Source organism: Diadema antillarum, unplaced genomic scaffold (assembly GCF_040938485.1).
Source record: "Diadema antillarum isolate AM-2024a unplaced genomic scaffold, OU_Dant_1.0 scf00000114, whole genome shotgun sequence".
In the NCBI taxonomy this organism is placed as follows: Eukaryota; Metazoa; Echinodermata; class Echinoidea; order Diadematoida; family Diadematidae; genus Diadema; species Diadema antillarum.
The window spans coordinates 2,530,469-2,546,202 of NW_027271003.1; the positions used below are offsets into that span (position 1 = coordinate 2,530,469).

Below are 15,734 nucleotides of genomic sequence, written 5' to 3' on the forward strand. Positions count from 1 at the left end.
ATGCCAATGTCATACAAGCCTCGAAACAAGGAACAGAACAAAAAACGCTGCCATTCCCGTTTCATATAAGTTGTTGTCAGTTATAGAACTGACACATTTGTTTGACAAATTCACTTTCAGCCAATCAGATGCGATGATTTCAGTACCTTATAACAACTACCGTACCTTGTTATTGAAACGGGGTTCTGATTCATTTTATGTCTATTTTCCTCGGGAGTAGTCAAAGTTAACCTTTCAAGTTTGATCGAATCGGGATTGTTATTTACTGATTTCAAGAAAACATGAGGAACTTAAATTTAGCAAGGATTTGCATCTGATGGAACATGAGGTCATCTTTTTTTTCATTATTTTAATCGTGAGATGAGATGACTATAACTTCAATTGACAGATGGGGTTGTGGCGATTCAAGATCTTACACACTGAATCTATGACATAGTCTATTTGCATCATTAACTGTTTACCATTTCGTACATGCTCGATTACACCCACCTCGAAGTTCGGCCTGATAAAATGGATTGGAGGCAACTTCTACCAATAATAGTCAATATCATGATGATATCCGACTTCTTTTGCAGCTTCAGGTGTTTTTACACACGATTCTAACTTTCACTGCAGGAATTTTGAGAGTGGAAACGAACGAACACCTCTTCACTATGCTGCCGCCAACGGCTGGATCCGTACAGTAACTCTGCTCCTAAAGTCAAAAGCTAACATCAACGCTGACGACATGTTAAAGGTATTTTACTCTTCCTGTCTCCTCCTTATTCTTTTCTCTCTTTTTTTTTGGGGGGGGGGGGGGTGAGAGAAGTGGGGACACTCGACTATATTATCAATTAAATAATTTCAGATTTCATTATGAATTAGAATTATTAGAATTTGCACAAAATTGACGACGTTTACTAACGAATACCTTGAACTCAGGGAACAGGGAAAAGGTCAACTTCAGTTTACCAAAACTGTGACAAAGGAGAGATTTTGGAAATTGATTTAAAAAAATCGTTCGTGTTTCGCTAATGGTATCCTGAGGCGATTGTATTTACATTTTCTGTTTAATTGAGGGTGTAAAATCGTCGTGTTATATCATGTATATTATGAAAAAATGTACATTCAAAAGTGTCATCATCATAATCAAGAAATTGAAATCATATGTTAATTGTTGATGTGAACATGATTACGTGCTAAGAACTACAATATTTTTCATAGATGACACCTCTTCATCTCGCGTGTAAAAACGGTCACACCGACATGGTCAAACTCCTCGTCTACAGCGAAAATGCCGACATTCTTCTCCGAGACAAACATGGTCTGAACTGCCTCGACCACGCCATCGACAACGGGCATGAGTATGTGTAGGAAAAGCAATGATATTTGATCAAATGTAACAAATATCAATCTAACTTGGACCATGCAATCGCTGTCTAATGTGGCATATCCTCTTTGTAATGAAACGTAGGCTGACTTGCCTGGGCCCTGTTTTATGAAGAGTTATGATTAGTTATTGATTTCTATCATAAGTCTATGGCAGCCTGTGTTGTGAGGGAATTTACAATCGATTATATCTTTTGATTAAACGGGGCCCTGGACTCATACTAATATAGCCATTTCGATTGTCAAAAATCATTATTGATTGACTTCAGCGCTTTATAAGAGGCCACTATTATTATTATTTTATCTACTCAAGCTTTGCTGAGCAATTTGGTTTTAATATTTGAACAGCTCATAAGATTACATTCTTGTTCTTGATTTTCGGAAAGTGTGTTATGCTATCTATAACTCATCATACTTATGTATGATAATAGTCTTAGATGAAAGAAAGATATTATACCTGATAATAGTCTTGTAGATCTAACTATAGTTTTGTTAGCAAACAAAGGTTTAGATAGATACTTTGGTAATGCTAGGGCCTCGACTAGTTCAGAGCAGTCATACTAATGGTCGCCCCGACCGACTCTACTAAGAACATACAGGTTCATCATACCCACGGTGAACAAAGGGACATGTGAGGGGATAATAACAGGAAATTGGTATCAGTGATTGCTGTTTTTTTTTTCCCTTGAGTATATCAACCATTGAATGTGTGAAAGTTTTAAGATGATTATCGTGGTAATTCTTTCTATCACGATCGTTGTTATTTAAGGCACCATTATCATTAGCATCGTTGAAATCGTATTTTTAATTTCTCCCTTATTGTCATGGACCAGGGACATTGCCAACCTGCTGATTAGCCACGACAAATGGCAGGAGGTGATGTCCGTCTGCAGCTCAGACCAGGAGACGGGCGAGAGGACAACGCCTATGAGAAAACTCATTAAAACCATGCCAGGTATACGTTCTTCCTTATCGAAAACTACCTCATAGTTGCATGTTCATTCTGACAGGCGTAGTTTGCGACTCGTGGTTTCCCTCGACTTTCCATACAAAATGTCGCTCCTGTTACATCTAGATTCTGCTTGCTACATTTTACACTGACCATGCTGAGGTCCGATTAAAGTAATTAGCTTAATAGCTGAGCTGCTGAATGAACAATGATAATTTTTTTCAAACAATATTTTATTTCGATTCCATCATCCATCCTTGATTACAATTCAACATCTAGTTGTTGTTGCTTGCTGCGTGACATTCCAAACATATGTCAAAATATCACAAAATAATTCTTAGGACTGTCATTGTGTCAATTTCTGGTTATTCTACTATACAACACTCAGTAACTGCTTCACAAATATAATCATCCCCGCAATAATTATAAAATCATTTTTTGATAATGGGTCAGCAAAACCAATATGTATGTACAGTACACAATACAAAATATACCCATTAACTGCATGCGTGCGTATACTCGTCACAGCAGTAATTATTAAATAATGAAATAAATTATTGTTAAGGGGTCAACAAAAGACCTACACACCTATGTACCAGGGGTCAACAAAAAACCTACATACCTATGTACACACATACATACAAAAGCTTTACAAATCTACATGATCAATGTCTGTACATAATCCATACCAGTCCTATAAAACATTACCCCTTCATCGCTCACCCGTATAACCTCATCAACACTTCCCCCTCTAGGCATACTCCAGGGATACCTCACTCCAGCACAGATACACACGCATATTTACGCACACACACACACGCGCGCCCACACAAACACCGAACATGATAATGTTTAGTCACAATCGATTACCTTGTTGATTGAGTACTATAATGTAGAAGTTATTGAGGACATTCAACCACAGACAGGTTTATTATTCTTTGAGAGTAGAGTGCCACTTTTCTTATCTGTTTGTTTGTCTATCTCTTTCAAAAAATAAATGTAACAGAAATAGCCGAGCGAGTGATGGACCGTTGCGTTCAGCGAAATCCCGAGGTGCGGCCGAACGATGCCGATTACTGGGTGGAGTTCTACTACGAGCTCCTGGAGGATTCGTTCTCCAAGTGGGAGAGACCGAAGGATTCTGACGGTGAGGAACATAATAATGTAGTCGAGTTGAACATTATGTCATCTCGCTTATTGATGCGTGAATTCCAGAGGTTTATTTCCCATTGTACAAAGACTTTCAAGCTCACAAAGTCGCTGTATTTCTTCAATTTTGTTTGCTTAAATCAACTTTCCGTATATGAACTACATGGATATTCTTCAAATCTTCATAAGATATATTCAGTAGGTTTCACAAGTTCAGACTATTATGTGACTGCTGTGACGTGAATAACATCATTACACGCCAAAAACAACTTAAATGAGTTCATTTTGAAGGCAAGATTCTTGCAAAGACGTGGACACGAACTGGAGATAAGTTTAGAAAACCCAAATGGACAACGCGATCATGCATTTTTCTCAGAAATTTAATCACGCCTCGCCATGAGAGTTTTTTTTTCCAAATGTAATTATTTATTACTTTAGTATCACGCTCCTTGCTTATGTTCTCAAAATTAAATATGTCAATTGTCTGAAAATCAATGATATATGACATTTGATACTTCAATAAATTCCAATAAGCCACCTTCTAGAAGATTCTAGAAGTTCTAGAAACAACTATTCAACACTGCAGACTAATGATACAAAGCATTGTTATTTCTTACATGTCGTATGAAATAACCATTGGGGATGATACTGTCTTATGATTACACAGTCGACACTGACAGTAATATGTCTCTTCCAACAGACGAAGAGGACGAAGACGATGATGATGATGATGATGATGATGAAGAGGAAGAAGAAAGGGACGACGAGGAAAACAAGGAAGATGCGAAACACAAGAACGGCGCTTTCGTTGTAGACGCTGAAGATTCTATCGGCAGCGGCGAACTTAAACAAACGGAGACATCCTTTATCTCTGAACCGAACGACAAAACGACTGCGAACGATACAGATGACGACGTCAAGAAGACCACCTCGGTCCCTGATGAAAAGGAGGAGACGACCACGACGACGACAGACCAGTATGACTCCAGAGGACATCTAAAGGTCGACGCGACACCGTATACGACAATCTCCAAGGACATTGCACTCAGTCATCCTCTCAATATTATGGTGAGATATAAAAAATAGCCTCAATTCATGTCAGGCTGCTGTCAGCATGCTCAGAATGACAATAGAGCTTGCGGTGAAAACTCGTCCAATCGTCAATTCCTGAAAATTCAGGCTAAGTTCCAATTTACATAGGGTAACTTGAGTGTTCATCGTCACACAGAATGTCAAGCGTCAACTCAGCCTTGATTAGTTTCTGTCTGTCCATGTAATTTGATAGTTTGTTTCCTTCCAGTTCAGTCATATCAATTTCGGACACTTCAAATCAAGTTATAAGATCAGTTCAGTTTGGTTCAATTTTGTTTAAGGCAGCCAAGCTCGATTTATTTCATGTCACTTTGTTTTAGCCTATTCAGTTCGATTCACATTAAGCAAGTTCAGGATTTCATTATAAATCTAGTTACATTTGTAAGCTTATTTGTTATTTATCTTAGAGGTAACTCTGATCTACACCCATTCGAAACAATATTGAAAGAATGTTGATGTTATTATTTGAAGCTATAGGTAAGAAGAGTCAAAATCAATACAGAGTGAAAGTCAGCACATAGTCACTTTTAAAAGCGGTGTCATCTTATATCACGTATATAGCAAAGTGTATGTTTGTGACATATTTGAATAATCACAAGCCATTGAAATCGATTTTCTCAAAAGTTTTAGATGTTTCGTCACAGGTCTCCGCCCAGCGGACTAATCTGCTATCTCACCCATTGGTGGCTAGCCTCCTCAATCACAAGTGGAGTAAAGTGGGACGATTCTTCTTCTGGGCCTCTTTGGTATTCTACTTCCTCTTCGTAGCCATGCTTACGGGCTATGTCCTCGTCGTTCCGCCAAGTTACTATGTGCGCTTCGCCAACGCCACCGATGGTGTGACGTGGTTCACAAACGGCGAGGAGCGCTGGGTGGGAGAGTTTTCCGAGGCCACACTCTTCTTTTTCGGCCGTATTGGCGACTGGATTATACTTATACTTGCCATCATCAATGTCATTCGCGAAGTAAGCTTGTGAAAAGATTCATCGTATCGTTTCCATGCTCTTACAAAAACAAAGAATTAAACATGACTGGATGCTACATCGGTGGAAGCGTCCTTTATACTTTACTGTAGTACCATATTAAAGAAAAGACATTGATTCGCATTAAAGGAAAAATGTTTAAAAACAGTTGAATTGTTAGTCGCTGGTCAGTAACCAGTTATTCATAATTGTGGGGATAATTGTGATACAGATTCCTTGCATAAACAACGCAGCAATGTGTGTAGCATCTGTTTGAAAGACGGTGTTTTGACGAAATAACATTTTAACATAAATCAACTGGCACAGAACATACACTAATCACTGATTGCTGACCTTGTAAGATTAACTCATCCTGTCTGAGTAGAGCTATATTACAGTAAGATGATATTGATATTTTTAGGTCTTAGTCTTTAGAGGGTTATCGCAGAATACAATGACGTTTGGAGTGCTCAGCACCGATAACTTTTATAGTTTTCATTCTGCGAGATATGAACATGGTATGACTGTTCATACATCCTCTCATTTCAGACATTTATTGGCGTAGACAAGCCAAGTTCTAGTACTGTTCTTTTTCTTTATATCGGATCATTTCAAAATGTACTTGGATCTTTGATTCTGTACAGGAGAATATTAATGTTTCCGGTCGTAATTTCCCCTTGTAATGATTTTTCCTATTTTTTTGTTATTGATAAATCAAATAGTTTATTTCTTTCTCTCTTGTCCTTCCTTAAACAGCTTTTCCAGTTGTTCCTTCAACGCAGATCGTACTTTGGCTTTGGTAATCTGATAGAATGGTCCCTCTACATTCTTGCCATTCTACTCGTCCTTCCTCTGAGCCGGGTTCAATACTACAACGGAATAAGCATACGACTGGTAGGGGGGTTTCCCAATCCGTACCGTGTTTTTATTTTTCAGATTTCGGGGGCGACTCAGAGTGGCAGACGACATCTTAAAACGTCATGCACAAACCCTGTCTGTCACAACAGCTCTTTAATCAAGAAGCAGATATCTGGATTGTATTCATTTCCACTTCGACAAGGTTTTATGTTCCTAAAGCGACGAAAGATTAAAGGGCCCCTGAAGTCCAAATGCATGCTGATTTGTGTTGGTTTATGATACCCTCAACATCACTTTTGCGGTGAAACGAATATCTAGAAACATTCCATATATCTTTAACGATTTTGTCTTCTATTTTTCTTCAGATTACTTGGGAAAGCCCACGAAAAAGCCTTCCAAATCAATATTCCTCAGATGATCTCATCTGTCAATCATTGCTAAAGTACTGAAATGTTTAACAAAAGACATTGGAATGCACCTTCCCCTCGACTCAGTATAACTTGCATGTTTCCTCGCCATGCCTTTTGTTAGTCACATGAATATCACAGAAACATGCAAGTTATGCTGAGTCGAGGGGAAGGTGCATTCCAGTGTCTTTTGTTAAACATTTCAGTACTTTAGCAATGATTGACAGATGAGGTCATCTGAGGAATATTGGTTTGGAAGGATTTTTTGTGAGAGTTACCAAATAATTTAAATAAAATAGAAGAAAAAAATCGTTAAAATATATGGAATGTTTCTAGATATTCGTTTCATCGCAAAAGTAATGTTGAGGGTATCATAAATCAATACAAATCAACTTGCATTTGGATTTCAGGGGCCCTTTAAAGGGGGATGTGTTCTTGCGGGAAAGTGTAAGATAGCTAACAGTTATGCTCACGTTAATGAGCATATGAGTGGTGTTAAAGAGAGGACACAACTGTTACATATCCAATACCGCATATTGTAGGCGTTGAAAAAAAAGAACAACTAAGCATTTCACAGTGTGTCTCTTCTTCTGTGCTAGTAAAGCCCCACGTTGATTGCTATCACCCATAACTTTGTCCTACTTGTATAATAATTTCTGATTTTCAACTCTGACGTTACAGGACTGGCAGTGGCAATGTGGGGCGGTAGCCGTGTTCCTTGCGTGGATCAACCTCATTCTCTTCATACGGCGGTTTTCGGTGCTCGGAATCTACGTGATCATGTTCATAGGTGAGAAAGAGAAACTCAATTGAGTACAAATTCTAATTCATTTTGAAGATGTATGTTGGCACTCTCGTCTTCTGTAAGGTTATAATAGTAGAAGTAGTAGTAGTGCTAGTGCGATAGCTCAGCAGTTACATCATGATATCATTCTATGAATATCGACCTCAGCGGAAGAGGCATCTTTGTGGCAAGAGAATAGTCTCACATAATAGGTCTTGTGCAAAAAGTATAGCAGGTCTTATCTATAAATAAAGCTTTACATATATTTTGTCTATAATATAATCGCTCGCACACACACACACACACACACACACACATATATATATATAAAGAAAATTGGTCTGCTCGGCATCTTGATGATAATAAGTTAACGAATCAGTAGAAGAAGAACGCCGTAAAAAAATAATAATCATAATAATAATAATAAATCATAGATCTTGAAGATCTTAAAAACGGAGCATAGCTCTCAAATACTGAAAGGCAAGGTCACACTCTTCATCAGTGCCCATGGTGTGACAAAAGATCTTAATCAAACCCGTTTCTGAAACAGACATGAAAACACGTCTGATCATGGGCAGACGGATTTTGAAACTCACCTTTCAAAGAAGTCACCGCGCTAAACAGATGGAGGTAGCACACAATGTCCATAGTGACGCATCCAATGACGCGTAGTCATGACTGCAAGATGACATGGCAAATCTCCGGCTCCAAAACAGTGAATCTGAAAAGGGCCTCATCGCCAACAGTCGGAAGAGTAGCAGAAAATGTACACAGTACAGAAACGTAATAAGAAAATTGTTCTGCTCGGCATCTTGATGATAATACGTTATGATCAGACGTGTTTTCATGTTTCAGAAACGGGTTTGATTAAGATCTTTTGTCACACCATGGGCACTGATGAAGAGTGTGACCTTGCCTTTCAGTATTTGAGAGCTATGCTCCGTTTGTAAGATCTTCAAGATCTATGATTAATTATTATTATTATTTTTTTATTTTTTTTACGGCGTTCTTCTTCTACTGATTCGTTAACTATATATATATATATATATATATATATATACATACATATACATATACATATAATTCTTTATGTGTTTATAAGTATTCATATCAACCATACATTTTCTGTACACAGTTTCATGCATCATGAATATCATGGAAAACGACAAACTCTTACGTCAAGGAACATTCCTCATATCTGTGCGAAACAGTTCTATTTATGTGTGTATGTGTGTGTGTGTGTGTGTGTGTGTGTGTGTGAAATTTATCTTTCAATTCGAAATATATGTGACGTGATTTATGAAGTTATTTTTTTTTCAATATGTTTGGTTTGAAAAGGATAACAATAGGAAGAGATGAACCTGGAGTACATCACTTATATAATGCATGCCTCAGACCAGCGTTATATTTTCAATTTCCAGTCTATCATAATGTTTTATAATTGTTAATGACAGACGATATTTTTTTTTTCTTTTCAGACATTGTCCGTACCTTCATGAAGTTCGTTCTGGTGCTAATTCTCTTCGTCGTGGCTTTCGCTCTCGCCTTTTACACCCTTCTGATGAACCAGGTAACCAATGAGAGGAAATATGCCAGCGACAAATAACGCTCGAAATTATTTTTATTATGTTTCTCGTATGCCGTGTCACCTGCCATATCACTATACAGGGACATGTAGGCCTTTACGTTTTCAGAATAAAACAATTACATGTACTTTGCTTCACCTATTTTTTGTTTGTGCTCACTAGATTTATCAAAGTATCTTCCCCACAGGGTCCGTATACTCATCTGCTCAGAACAGAATTGTATATACATGTTACGTAAAAACGTTTTTTTTTTTTTCTCTCCGCTGTAGCAACCATTCCATCGGATCGAATATTCTTTCGCCAAGACTTTCGTAATGATGATTGGCGAGCTGGATTTTGGGAACATCTTCCACAGTCAGAACTACCTGAACACGGAAAACACTCTGGCGGATGGAGAGGAAGACTACTTCTTGTCTTCTGTCTTCTATCAGAGCATCACTACGTCATTTTTACACTCTTCCTAGTTATCATGTCAATCCTCATCATGAATCTTCTGGTAAGTTTGGAGGAAAAAATGATATTGCTACATGGAGACGGCTTCTATATCACGTAAATACATTTCTGTTCAACTTCTGAAAGACTGCTCAAACATAAATCCATTGATTATTAGTTATACCACCTCATGGATTTGAATGTTGCCTCTTCAGTGATAGCACAGTTTTTCCAAGGAGTCTTGTATTTAATAAATACCCGACGTTAAGTAATAACCATTTGTGCACCTACTTTACTACAAGCAATCATGGGTGTGAAACGTCTTGTCCAAAGATGTAAGCACTTGGCAAGATTCTAACCACTGATCTCATTTCTTAGGCTCTAGAGCCTTATCCACTGGACCATATAGGTCTGTCTGTAGATGGATAGAATAGTTAGATGGACAAAGAAATATGCCCTATTACACATGATATGAAAGAGCGAGTAAATTCAAGCGTTTTGAGCAAAACGAGCCTAGTCTCAAGCTCACAACTCTCCCCTGGCACGTTTTCAAGACAACTGACATGACTGATGGCGGTATATAGTTCGAAGTATATATATCATTAAAACACTTTTTTTTTAGCTTCAGATAAAACATGTATAGCATTATGTACGCACGTGATCTTTCAGGTCGGTCTGGCGGTAGATGATATTCACGCCATCCAAGAGAAGGCCAGTTACATCGTCTTGCGATGCAGGTATGTATACTCATTTTCCTTTCTAAAGTTGCTCGTCAGTCACTGATTTTTCAGACAGTCGTATTGTGAATTTCAAACTTGAACCGGGTGCTACAACTTGACCATCATGGCAAAGGCCAGTGTCAACTTTCGAATGTGCTGTATTTTGTTGTTGTTGCTGTTGTTTCTTAGATAAAAGGAGCCATCTTGAGCCATTTTCACGTGATTGTGGGATCAAATTTGATGGCAAGAGATTCCTTTATGAAAATACACTCTTCTGCCATAATCATTCTGTAGAAGACAGGCAACAGAAAGGGATTTTGTAGTGTACCTACAGATACAGATACACCCTTTTGCCAGAAAAGCGGCACTTGTCAGGTTTTCTTGGCGGAAAGGAGTATTTAGTAGAATGACCCTCATCGTGGTAATGAGTAATGTGGTAATTTACAGAAGAAGAAGAATATATCTGAAGTATACAAAACCTGAAACGGACTGCCATCATCAGATTTCTATTTCTGCTATAATGGCTGTAGAGCAATATATTGTAAAAGCCGAGCTTTAAAGATCATTAATAGCATATACTTTTTTGCAAATGTCAAGATATGTGGCATGAATAAAGGTTGATTCGAGACTGTAACGGTAGAGCTTCTGTAATCATTCATGGTTTCATCAACAGGTGGAATTGGTGATGGAAGTCCAGCAAGCTCTCCCAATCTTTATTGGCGGTCGGCCGTTATCCGGCGCCAACGTTTCTACGTGAATCGAGCGCGCCTGGCTTGGTTTAGAGAAGTGGTACCGCGCCCTCACCGGAGACAAACATGTGTTACGTCAGGCTTCCAAGATCTGCATCAAGAACCAATCACGGGTGAGTCGAGCTGGGCGGTTAACACTGTCATTGGTTTGATGGCTCTATGTTAAAAGCATAACCGTCATCCCAGATTGCAAAGAAAGTATCCCAAAAATATTATAGTAATTTGAAGTGAAAGATTATTTGATGAGAGAAACGAAAAATGCGTAGGCTAAAAGAATCCTGCGCTTACTGATATCAACACTCCATTAGCATGAACATTAAATCATGTTTTAATTGTTATCAATATCACCCCCGGGTTTTTTTTTTAGAAATCTGTCAAGTTTTAACATTCAGAATTTGTTGTTGTTGTTGTTGTTGTTGTTCAGTTATGATTTTTTTTTTCATTTTTAGTATTGTGAAGTTATAGTGATCACAATTTATTCGTTAAAATCAGCTCTTGGGAGTGTAATGACTGATATAACGCGTCTTATACCATTATTGTAGAACTGGCTTTTTAAAGTCCATTTGTAAATACCTAATACCTCTTTCATAAACTCAATTATGCGGATAATATCCGCATAATTTGGTCGTAAAATCGGAGCGGGGCAAGAATTATCCAGCTTTTTTTTCGACGCTTCTATTATCCGCATAATAGCAGCATCGGGACCAGATTTGGAGTTTGTTGAACGCAAATCCAAAGTTATGGCGGATAATTGCCGGGGTGCGGTCACAGGAGGGACGTGTGCAGTCACTATGACGATTATCCGCCTTTTTCAGGACGGGCGCTCGTAAAAAAAAAAAAAAAGTGCGGGTAATTTTCAGAGTTTGTGAACGCATTTTTTATTGAAATGTCCGCATAATTCTTAGGCGGATAATTGGAGGATGAGTTTATGAAAAGGGTATAAGAGACACTCAGACAAGTACATTAATCCATTGTTTCAAATGTTAAAACAGGTGACACAGCAAAATTATAACGTAGGAAAAACATATAGGGCCTATGTATGTCTTAATTCCTCATTCATTCCTTATCTTCATTTGCATTAGTAGATTAAAATATACAAGGAATGTTTGAAGTTTTACATTTCATTGAATAATAGCGCAGAATATAGAATGAATTATATAGATGATTGTGGGATTCTGAACCCCATTGTCAAAATTACATTTCTGTCCCAGGGCGACGTCATGCATGAAACGGTTACGACTGATCAACTCTTCACTAATCTGAAATATCGTCTGAAGCGAATCGATACCAAAGTAGAAACCATTGGCGGTACTGTGAACGATGAGATAGCAAAGCAGGCCGGCAGAGACGCAGAGATATCGCACGTGCGGTCGGAACAGAAGAGTTTGAAGGATCGATTTGATCGGATGGAGAAGAAGATAGACGCGTTGCTTAAACATGGTGGGGTAAAGTTAGACGAAGAATCGTAAGATCGATCTGAATTGACTCGATCACTGCGTCCCATTGTGTGAGTTCCCATTACTATGTACATGCTTTGCGTCTTTATGTGTGTGTGTGTGTGTGTGTGTGTCTTTTTTTTAAAGTCGATTATTCAACAGTTACTTAATAGAAAGGCACGTGTAATTAAAATCCACTTATCAAAATAAATTTAGGATGCTTCCGTTGTAACAAAGTCCTCGGGACAGGCAGTTTGCTTTTGTTGCATCGAAACTTCTTTAGAGTCGAACAAAATGAAGTGTACACAGATATAAAGATGATAAAAATAAGACTTGAATTGTTACATGTTTAGAGCAAATGTCGATAATAGGCCTATAAGTTCTATATAGTTTTGTGATAAATTACGTGCACGCATAAGTTATATGCACGAAGTTTGTAGACTTTTGTAAGACAATAGTGTATAGAGTTTTATCAGTAACTATGGTCGTCATATCAAATGCATAATATGCACTTTATGAATTATGAGTGATAGCTTGATTGATTATAAATGACATGATATATCGAATAGGCCCTACATGATCTTTTGGTTCAAATTAATATGAGTTGCGAAATGATATTATTATTAGTCGCACTACGCAATATTCACTGTACGATGTAACTGGGTCAGTCTTTTTAGTGATAGCATAATTTTTATGAGTCGTGTCTCGTGTTTAAGTTTCACTGTGCATGTACTGTGTGCACAACTTTATGTATACTTAATGTTATCGGTGTGCGGTAGAGTACTTAGAAATTCAAAACTTCTGACAAAAAGTATTTTGTTATTGAAATGTTTGTTGCTATATCTTCGTTGTCATCAAATTAAGTTTTTCTGGAGGGAACATGCATTTTTTTCCTCTTTCTGTCATAACTTTTTCCTCTGCTGTCCGAATGCTGTTTTTTTTTTCATTTCTATATTTCATAGATGCCGTGTGTGCATATCCTGTATCATTGTTAATCACGTTTAGCCCATGCTGCTATTCTCGTTATTTTTCCTAATTGTAATTAATTAATTTTAATTTTAAAATTATTTTAAATTTCGGATTATTCCATGTTTACTGCCTCAGGACAGTGTTAGATTTGGTTTCGGTTCGAATTATTATCCTACTACCAAGATGCCCCGAAGTTTGATATCTTTGAACATTATAAGCATTAATCTTCAAATCATTATTTTTCGTTTTTAGATATAAGATTTAGGAAACTTTCCTTTGAAATGTTATGATAATATCACATTAAGAGTATTGCAGCGATACAGTTTGGAATTCTGGACACTGCATATTGTTTAACCTGTACATCTTTCTGTCTCATTCTTCTCCCCCTCGTTTTACTTAAAGGTCCAGTTTACCTTTGGGAGCAGTGATTTAAAAAAATGTTCAAAATATCACATGTGATGTATATGTGTAGGTCTGTTGTATCACAAGACATCCTGTCATATATAATTTTCGCAACTAAGCCTAAAATATAAGGAGATATCAGTGTTTTTCTCAATAAACCGTAACTGTGTAGACGGTTTAGTCTGGAAACATTTTTATTATAACTATCATTCACATTTTGTGAATTTAACAACACTTAACATCGATCATACGGATTCAAATTTTTAGAGTGGTTGTTTCTATCCCTAACTCACATTTTAGAACTATTTTAAAGCACTAATGCTGGGTTTTTGTTTCATCTGCAAATGGTAAATTATGTCTTTAACCTGTTCCATACTGAGTTCTGAAATCCCCATAGACTTAATACACAGGCTTCCATGTTCCTGAATGGAACGGGTTAACCTATAGTTTCATGAAAAGCTTCCCTTTCATGAAAAGTTTCATGAAAAGCTTCTCTTTCAAAACTTGATCTTCTGTATACTGTGACAAACCATTTTTTGTCTTTATACCTATGGTACTTGTTCAAGAAGATGTATACCAATGTGTCTTGACTCATATGATGATTGTTATGTTTGAGATTACATCATGTTAAATCCTTTTCAATTATTGATTGATATTTCAAATCTCTCCTCATACATTGGAAGAGAATTAGCGTAAGCGAAGACGATCATTTCTTCCGGCTGAACCAATACTGCAGAGCTTACATGACAGTGTTCCAGTTGTCAGCTCTGTCGAGAAAAATCTCCCAGCGTTTATGGCCAAATGTAAAGATTGTTAAAAACAGTAAAGTGGGAGCAGATCAACCAAAGAAAAATATTTTCTGGTGCAAAGTCAAGTTCATCTCGAGAAAGAAAATTACCATATTTTCAATGTAGTGACACGTCATCTAATATGACAATACCTGGCTAGATGTTAAAGAACCGCTATGGTCAAATGAGTCTATTATTATGTTGACTTCCTTTGTTTTGTGAACCACGGAAGTTCTAGTTGTGCTTGTAATTTTATTACAGATAAAACGGAGTAATTTTGGACTACAATCTACATTCATTACCTGATCACTGAGATATATCATCTAAATTCACCTTTCTGGGAGAGGATAAGATATGCTAAGTCGTTGATTTTATGTTCAATTTATGTAACTAGCCAAAATAATATTAAATGTGACTGTTATAATTGTTATTATTGCAGAATATAATCATGTAAAGGTTAAAGGGGCTGTACAGTACTGGTTAAGGTGGGGATTCGTGTTTTGAACATTCCTAAGAGAGATAATGAGAAACCTCTTATGAAATATGAAAGAGCATGTAATTTCAAGAAGGATTCAACGTTTATTTGATGAAAATTGGTTTTGAAATGGCTGAGAAATGTTATTAATGAAAAATGAAAAGTTTATACAGTAGTAACCTTAAAAATTTAATAGAATAGTTGGTCTGGTTTTTTTTTTGCCAGTTTTTTTTTTTTTTTTTAGAGAGTGTGAGAGAGAGAGACATGTGAAAAATTGAAATGAAGAAATGCGTTATAAACAAAATAAAACGAATTCTTGCTGTCGGTGACTGATCTTGTAAACCTGGAACGGGTGCACCTTATCATGTTGAGATGCAGACCATAATTCATTCCGGCCGACTTCACGGTGATGAAGCCACGAAAGGCAAGAAACATCTTTTGAAGGATGACGTTTATTGGTGCAGAAAACCGAAAGTTGAAATGCTTCAAAGAATATTTCAATTAAGAATTATTTCTAAATTTTGAATGTTAAACACCAAATAATATCATCAGGGGTCATAGACACAGGACCGGAACTGGATGTCAAGGGGCCTTTATTGGACAACTTTT

At 37.2% G+C, this 15,734-nt stretch overlaps 1 pseudogene; it reads left to right on the plus strand.

Moving 5' to 3' along the window:
* LOC139719732 (uncharacterized) overlaps positions 1 to 11,080 on the plus strand; it is a 29,582-nt pseudogene extending 18,502 nt beyond the window's left edge.
* Positions 11,081 to 15,734: the final 4,654 nt, after the last annotated feature.